The sequence below is a fragment of the Drosophila sechellia genome, unplaced genomic scaffold, assembly GCF_004382195.2.
Source record: "Drosophila sechellia strain sech25 unplaced genomic scaffold, ASM438219v1 U_1, whole genome shotgun sequence".
Classification (NCBI taxonomy): domain Eukaryota; kingdom Metazoa; phylum Arthropoda; class Insecta; order Diptera; family Drosophilidae; genus Drosophila; species Drosophila sechellia.
In genome coordinates this window covers 26,846-35,204 of record NW_022611044.1, presented here as the reverse complement: position 1 = coordinate 35,204, position 8,359 = coordinate 26,846, and the positions used below count along the sequence as shown (strand labels likewise).

The window sequence follows — 8,359 nt, the reverse complement described above, 5'->3', positions numbered from 1 at the left end:
TCAAGCCTCTACAGCGATCGGAATAGTGGAAAAACTGACCACAAGCTGACGCCAAGTTGATGGGGGCGCCGCAGCTACAGCTCCAAAATCTCTAGAACTTGGAGTGCCGCCGTGTCTATACAGACCCGTATCGTCCGTTTTCGGTTTTCGGTGTCCGTTGGCCGATGTCCGCTTCCGCGGTTTTCAGACGTGACGTGACGAGTAACGGCGTAATTGCAGAGCACCAAATTGATGGATGCCCGGCGCCGACTGTCACCGCTCCAAGAACAAAACTTGGCGGTACTTTTCGGGTTTCCTTTTAATTTTTGGTAAATCGATATTTGTGCCATTTTTTTGTTTCTTTCTTTCCTGGGCTTTCGGTTTTGTGCAGCTTTTGACTCGGGCGTTTTGTTCGCTCCTGTAATGATTAATTAACCAAATTCAGTTTATTCAGGCTCTGCTGAGACGGCGACGGATGCTGTTGCATATGGGCCAAGAGTCGTCCTAACTGTACGCCGCCTCTTTAATTGAATTTGAATTCGACCCAGGCGAACTCATTAAGTTTATGAATAGGATTTTAAGCTTCCTACCCCAATCAGTTGCTGAATTCATCACATGTTCATTTTTCGGCTAATTCCAAAACCCCTTTGCGGGGATCTTGATCAGTATGTTCTTGATTGATACCTGTAATTGTCGACGCCTAATTTTTTGAGTTTTTATAGAAATTCCTCAATTAAGTAGGTGGTTCCAGTCGGCGACATGAGTCGCCTCGAAACATAGTAAAAGTTTCTCCTTTTTTTTTTACAGTGCAAAATTGGACCGTATATTTATTACCCTTTAAATACTTACTCAATCTATTTAAACGACTCTTAAGTATTTAATTTTGTTTTCAACGCATAAAAATTTAGTTAAATCAAATTTGACATATGGCTTAATATCCACAGTACATTGAACAAAACTTCAAAGAATTTAAATTTAATTTAATTCATGTAATTTAATATAAAACATATGTTTATACCTGCTCATACTAAATTAATACTTATTACTTAATGCATTGGTTTACATTTCAGAATTTCAATTTAACAAAAAGAAATCGCTATTTTTACAGCCGCTAAAGCAACCTTTTATAAACATCCAATATTTTGTACTTTAATTTATAAGAATGTAATGCATTGGTTTAAGACATGATTTTCGTCGGAGTTCAGCAGAATACTACAGTTTCTTTTACAAAAGTATGATACAACAAAGATGAGTTACTTTCATACATTTTTTGGTTCGTTCCTCTCTATATGAAATATTCCTCCAATTTTGATATATTAATTAGACAGTCTTTAACATTGAGCTAAAATAAATTCCCCACACATGAATTGAAAACGGTCGCTTAAGTAAAATGAATTACAGTTTTTGTTTTACTATTACTTCGCATACCCCCTTTAACAATATTTGTAATAGAAAGATGATTTTCGGGAATGTTTTAAGCGGAAAGCTTAAAATTTGAGAGACGTTTACTAAAGAAAAATATGTATACTTTCCCTTCTCATTGCAACATCTCCTACACGCTGTATTAAACCCTAAAATTCACATTTTCACAAAAACTTTAATTTCAATTTTATCTTTTATGGATGATTTTTTAAGTATGTTATATGTGTGTCCTTTAGGACATGGTTATATGATATATTATAAGATCGTCTAAAATGTCCTAAATTGGCGTTTGTTGCATGGGCTCCAAAAAAAATACTATTGGGAAAAAAACCAATAAAGCGTTATTAAAACTTTGTCAGTTTTCAAAGGGTGATCTATTTCTTTCAGTGGATAATAAAGATTGTGGATTGTAAATGACAAGCTTATTATGTTTACTTAATTTAATCTTTTGTGTAATATTGAGCGTGATAAACATAGCAAGACTTGTGATTGACCTTGACTGTTTAAAATGCAAATTTATGCTAAAACCGGCTTGTAAGTGATAATAAGCCAACCGGCATTAAGAAAATCCTATGGCATGGCCAGAGTCTTTCATTTTTGAATCGGATAAAGTTAAAGCGAGACAACAGTCTGCACACTCGCTTTATCCGCTTCGCAGCAGAAGCGAACAATCGGAGCAGACTTCTCCATGGAACAGCCCCTACTGCTACAACAGTCTATCTACCCTTGTTTCCCTGGAGAAGTACGATGTTTGTGCAAAGCAGCTGAACAAGGAAGTTGAAGTAATGCTTAGCCATAGGATTTATTGTGTTGGCAGGCAGGCAGGCAGTTGGTGAGTCTCGTGGTGAAAGTAAAATACTTTGGGAACATTTACAAATATCGTAGCATTAAATATAGCGAAGAAAACAGATAGAAAAACAATTGAGGCGCTATCATTTTAGTCTCGTAAGATAGTTAAACTCATTTCGTTAATTAATATTTATTCATATTAAATTTACATTTTATATTGAATAACAAATTTTTTACAAAGGCAATATAGAACATTTTTGTACACCGTTTTGTTACCTGTATGAATTTGTTTGATTTATTTATAAGGAAAGCGAAGTCAGGAAATTTAGCACCACCTGTTGGTCAGAAAGAAAAAATATCTTGCATACTTATGGGCTGACTATGATTATTCAAAAATTGTTCCGAAAAGGTAATGGTTTTTTTTTCGATCTAATACTGCAACAAATGAGCCATAACAGTACATTATTAAGCAAACTTTGCATTAAGGTATATTTGGCGACATATTTGAGCAGTCTGCGAACAATCGGAAATATTTAATAAAAATGTTCCCTGTCCTAATTACAATCTCATCGCTAAGACGGTCGACAGATATTTGAAATAGAATTTTCGTAAATTGATTTTTTTGAAGTAAGCGATTATTATTACATTTGCAAGTTGTCCTAAATAATTAATAAAAAACATAAAAAATTCGCCGAATTTGTTGAGGAATGACTCCACGAAATTATGGAAGGAGCCCATATCCCGACAGCAAGTAAAAACGGTCTGAAAACCTGTCGATTGCCCGATAAACTTGTTGGGGCATTCTCAAGCCAATTAGGCGGTCTACAAAGTGACTGGGCTGGAGGTCCCCGCGATGACCTTGTTAAGATCCAGATGCAAAACAGGGCACTGTGCACTGGGTCGACGGCAAGGAAGCCGCCTATAAAAGCCGATTTGCGGACCGTAGTAAACTTGTGTAAAATCAACTACCAACAGGAGCAAACCTAATTCTTCAACCTAAAAATACGTTCAGCATGTTGACTAAGGTACGTCATGAGCTCTTTATGTGTTGGCCTATATCTAATCCTTGACCACATACAGACTGCGATATTTGTGACCGTCATCGGCCTGGTTCAAGCTGGTCTACTGCCCGCGAAATCTTCCGGAAGTGAGGACACCTATGATTCGAATCCGCAGTACTCATTTAACTATGATGTTCAGGATCCAGAGACAGGAGATGTCAAGTCCCAATCGGAGTCTCGGGATGGCGATGTGGTCCGCGTCAGTACAGCGTGAATGATGCCGATGGTACAGACGAACCGTGGACTACACCGCCGATGATGTCCGTGGATTCAACGCCGTGGTGCGTCGTGAACCACTTTCCAGGCCGCGGTGGTTGTGAAGCCACAGGCTACAGCAGTCGCTCCAAAAGTTCAGTTAAAGCCTCTGAAGAATTGCCAGCCCTGAAGCCGCTTTCCCAGGCATCGGCTGTGGTGCATCGATCCTTTGCACCAGGGTCCACCATGCCCCAGTGACCCATGTCGTGCATCACTCAGCGCCGGCGCATTCCTTCGTCTCTCACCACGTTCCCGTGCTGAAGACCACCGTGCACCATGCCCATCATCCCCATGCCATTTCATATGTGTTCTAGAACCTGAATAAAACTCTTTAAAATAACTGTGGATTATATTCTTGGTTTCTTCTTTTCATATACTATAGATATATAGTACCTATCTTATATCTCAGATATATTATCCATTTATAACAACATAAGCTTATACACAACGAGTTTGGTTATCCCATAAAGAGTAACAATAGCGATTCCAAAGCCATATGTAAGAACATTAAAAGTCAGGGCATTCCAAATGCCGCCAAAACATCCGCAATCATTCTGTTATTTTTGCGTGGGCATTCGGAAGTGAGGTGTCGAACTAAAGTTAAGCTTGAAATCCAATTAGCGTCCAACTGGAGCGACAGCCAGCGTAAACAAACGTTTAAGTCGTCGGTGGGGAGTGGGTTACTCGAAATCTGCTGGCCAGGGGACTGGGATTGGAAATCGGTATGGGTGCCTCGGCCGGCAAGTGCACAGCCAATTTGAAAAACGTTGTTATGCATTTGCGCATGCGCTGCATACGATATGGTGGGCTATTAGCGAGCGAGCACTTTTCGAAAGCGCAAGCAAATGGCAGCCGATCATCATTACTGCTGGATCGATTGGGGGTGGGGGTGGTGGTTTCTGGGGCAGGGGCGTGGACGTGGACCCGTACCCCAAGTGCACGTTCGGGTATGCGACTTCTGAGGCCAATATTAATTCGGCTGGGCTGCCCGCTCAGTCCAATTCAATCAAGAAGGCATTATGCTCGCCGCGGCTTTGTCACCGCGCAGCCTTGGCAGCGTGCTGCCCACCGCCGTCCTACCTCAAATTATGGCCCGCTCGCCCCCACCATGCTTCCCTTAAGCGCACCAGTAAGAGCCGCTTCTAGTCTTGAGCGTCTCGCATTTGATATGAGCGGCGTGGCTCTGTGACGCAAGTGCACGTCGCTGACATCGAACCCGGGCAGAGAGCCATCGAGGCGGTATAAAAGCCCCAGTTGGACGCTGTTCAAATCAGTTCAACACCAAATTCGGTATCTAGAGCAACCTAAACAACCAAAAATGGCATTCAAAGTAAGGACACAGTTCTAAAGTGTTGGAGACAGTGATGAATCAAACAGTGACGAAGCGCATAGGACTATTTAATCAACAGATCAGTTCAATGAAATCGATTTCCCATTTCTATTACATTTTGTAGTTGCAACTAATGCTTAAACAAATGCTTCATTAGTTGAAAAGAACAACCCTCGGTTTTAGATAGTCAAACTAATTAGAGAAACTCTTTTGAACAATTGCAGTTCACCATTCTTTTCGCCGCCTGCATCGCCGTGGCCAGCGCTGGCATCATTCCCGCCGCCGCTCCTCTGGCCGCCGTTGCCGAGGTGCAGGAGTACGATCCCCACCCGCAGTACACCTACGGCTATGACGTCAAGGACGCCATCTCTGGCGACTCGAAGACCCAGGTGGAGACCCGCGAGGGCGACGTTGTCCAGGGCCAGTACTCCCTGAACGACGCCGATGGCTACCGTCGCATTGTGGACTACACCGCCGATCCCATCAACGGATTCAACGCAGTGGTGCGCCGTGAGCCCCTGGTGGCCGCCGTTGCCGCCGCTCCTGCTGCCGTCGTTGCCGCTCCAGCCCCAGTTGTCCGTGCCGCCGTCGCTGCCCCCGTGGTCCGTGCCGCCCCCCTGACCGCCACCTACGCCGCCGCCCCAGCACCTCTCGCCTACGCCGCCGCCCCGGCTCCCCTCGCCTACGCCGCCCCGCGCCCGCTGTCAAGGCCGCTCCTCTGGTCGCCGCTGGACCCGCCATCGTCAAGACCCAGTTCGCTTCGCCTCTTATCTCGTACGCCTATTGAAATGCTCACGAATAGGCCACCACGACCCGATAATTGCCGTTAGTTGTTTACTCAAATAAAGGATGTGATCTATTGAATGAATATCGAGTTGGCTTCTATTATTTTTGGAAATGCGTGGTGCTTTATTACCTATACAGGTATAGATCTGCCGGGTTAACCTTATTTTACTAAGGGTGTTAATAACTCAAATTATCAGACCATCAGTTCTTCTGTTTGCAAAAATTATTTTGGTACAAACGAATGATATTATTATGACAATCGACGGATAAATCATATGAATGGCCTAACCTATTCAAATTTGTATTTTTTGGGGCTTAAATTTACCTAAACACATATAAGATTATGGAAATATTAAAGAAAAAACTTGACTTTCAAACCTTTGATAAAGGATTTGGAACATTTACAACCTTTTTTAGGAAATAATTTTTTGAAATTTTTGTTTTTCTTAGACATTTAAAATTTACTTATTTACTATTTACTAATTTACTTATTTACTTGATATTTTGATGATATATTAAAGATATGATATAAGCATTTAAACATATTAGCTTGGTCATATATACTTGCATATATACCGTCTAAAGTTGTTTCTATAATGCCCTTATAAAATAATACTCTTGATGAGAAGTGAAAATAATACGCTCTTTTGTTTCCCAACATCTAAATTGTGTTATTCCCTGCCACGTTCACTACATTACAATCAGATAAAATCCTCATTTAATTCACTTCTGGCCCGCTACAACGAAACTTTCACTTTCACTCTCCCACGAGCACTTTCAAGGTCGCCGCTGAAGGAAAAGAACGCGTGTTAAGCGACAGCTACTGACAAAATAGCACTCACTGCCGCCATAAAGAAACAATGAAGTAATGTCGCATAAGTGGACAGCGAAACCGCAGTCCAACACGTCCAAGAACGCACAAAATGCGCGACAGAAGAGCGACCAGGGGTAAGGTCCATAAAGTGGTTCCAGCGCATATAAATTGGAATTGAAAGAGGGAAGCCCCAAAGTCGTTTACTCATTCATGAGCCGGTGTAAACGGGGCCTTAGGTCTGGTCTGGTTCAATGCGACACGAGCATGATTGTAATTCGCCTGTTTAACTTTATGTGCCTCGCCGCGAGTTGCGCATGCGCCGCTGCCATTAAATCTGAACTGGTGGCGTGGATCTCTGGGCCGATGTACTTACATGCTATACATGGGAATGGAATGGAAATGGGCAGCCAAGTCCGTTCGTTCGCTCCAACGGTAATTAACAATGCCAACTGACTTTGACCTTAACCCTCGCCGTCCGTTGTCTGCTGTTTACTGTCCTCTTTGAGGTACCTTGGCATATTTGCACTTGTCCGGCCTGGAAAGGCGGCTGGCTGGTCAGATAATGAGAATATGTAATTTGTGTCCCATGTTGTCGCGTATATCATTCTCAAGTGGAGCTCAATAATCGAGGGACTGGCGAAAGGTTTCTGGCCACTTCAAAGCTGCAGCTTAGTGACCTTAACTGGTTTCCGAGAGCGGACCGCATTACATGCATTAAATTCAATAAGCCTTCGACGCAGATGGTTTTATTGAATTGTTCCGATCGATGCGTTCTTTTCGATCGATGTCTACCCCAATTTTCGTTGATTGGTGTAAAATGGGTCGGACGCGAACGCCTGGTCAATTTGGGCCCTTAATGACTTATTACCGGCAGAAAATTGATTACAAAGTGCATATGCTGGAGAGGGACTTAAGAGGATCCAAGGTGATGCAGAGTAAGCGGCTCCATTGACGATATTCGGTGGTACTGGTGAAGCTCCCATTTGATGGTCAGTTGTTTACTAAACTCAGTTGTTACTATAATATTTTTTTCAATATTGTATGTGTAATATTTTGATTGGCTAATGCCTGCTAATTAGCGAGATCCTCACAAACCGTAAGGAAAAATTCGTTTCGATTTCTTTCAGCTTACAAATATTCAACATTTTATTTGATCTACAAACGGATTCAACAAGTCAGCAGGAGAGTTCCTTAGTGGTGCTGGTGGTATGCCACTGGGATAGGGGCAGCAGCCACGGCCACAGGAGCCACGGTCTTCACCACGGTCTTCACGTGATCCAGGGGCACGCGGTTGACGACGGCGTTGAATCCGTTGACCGGGTCGGAGGTGTACTGGACAATGCGCTTGAAGCCATCGGATCGATCAGGGAGTACTCGCCATGGACCACGTCGCCATCACGCTCCTCCACCTGGCTCTTGGAGTCTCCGGAGAGGGAGTCCTGGACATCGTAGGCGAACTTGTACTGGGGATGGGGATCGTACTCCTCGGTGGCCTTGGTCAGAACCGGCTGGGCGTGGGCAACGGCGACAGGTGCATGGGCGTAGGTGGCCACGGCGGGGGCGGCGTGGTACACCTGCTGGACGGGGAGAACTCCGGCACTGGCGCCGAGACGAGGGCGAGAACAGCGAGGAACTGCGGGAGGAATGAGGGGTAATTGAAAGGACCGGGCTGTCATGTAAGGATTACCCACCTTGAAGGCCATGGCTCTGAACTTGGAGGAGGGCTGGTGGTGGTTATCCGTTAACTGCTGCGAAGACGGTGAAGCTTGGGAATGATTTACTGGACCACGAGCACTGCTTTTTATACCCACTGAACGAGTGCAAAACCAAATGCGAATAACGAATTGAAACTGATTAATTCGCTGCTGGGCAAATAATTTTTGTCACTTTTTATTTTATACATTTATATTGTATTGCCGCTAT

The 8,359-nt window shown here is 43.5% G+C and overlaps 3 pseudogenes; 2 read left to right on the top strand and 1 right to left on the bottom strand.

Moving 5' to 3' along the window:
• Nucleotides 1-3,097: 3,097 nt before the first annotated feature.
• On the top strand, nucleotides 3,098-3,820 carry LOC6614144 (annotated as a pseudogene).
• Nucleotides 3,821-4,763: 943 nt separating this feature from the next.
• On the top strand, nucleotides 4,764-5,666 carry LOC6614145 (annotated as a pseudogene).
• Nucleotides 5,667-7,547: 1,881 nt separating this feature from the next.
• On the bottom strand, nucleotides 7,548-8,154 carry LOC6614146 (annotated as a pseudogene).
• Between the last annotated feature and the right edge of the window lie 205 nt (nucleotides 8,155-8,359).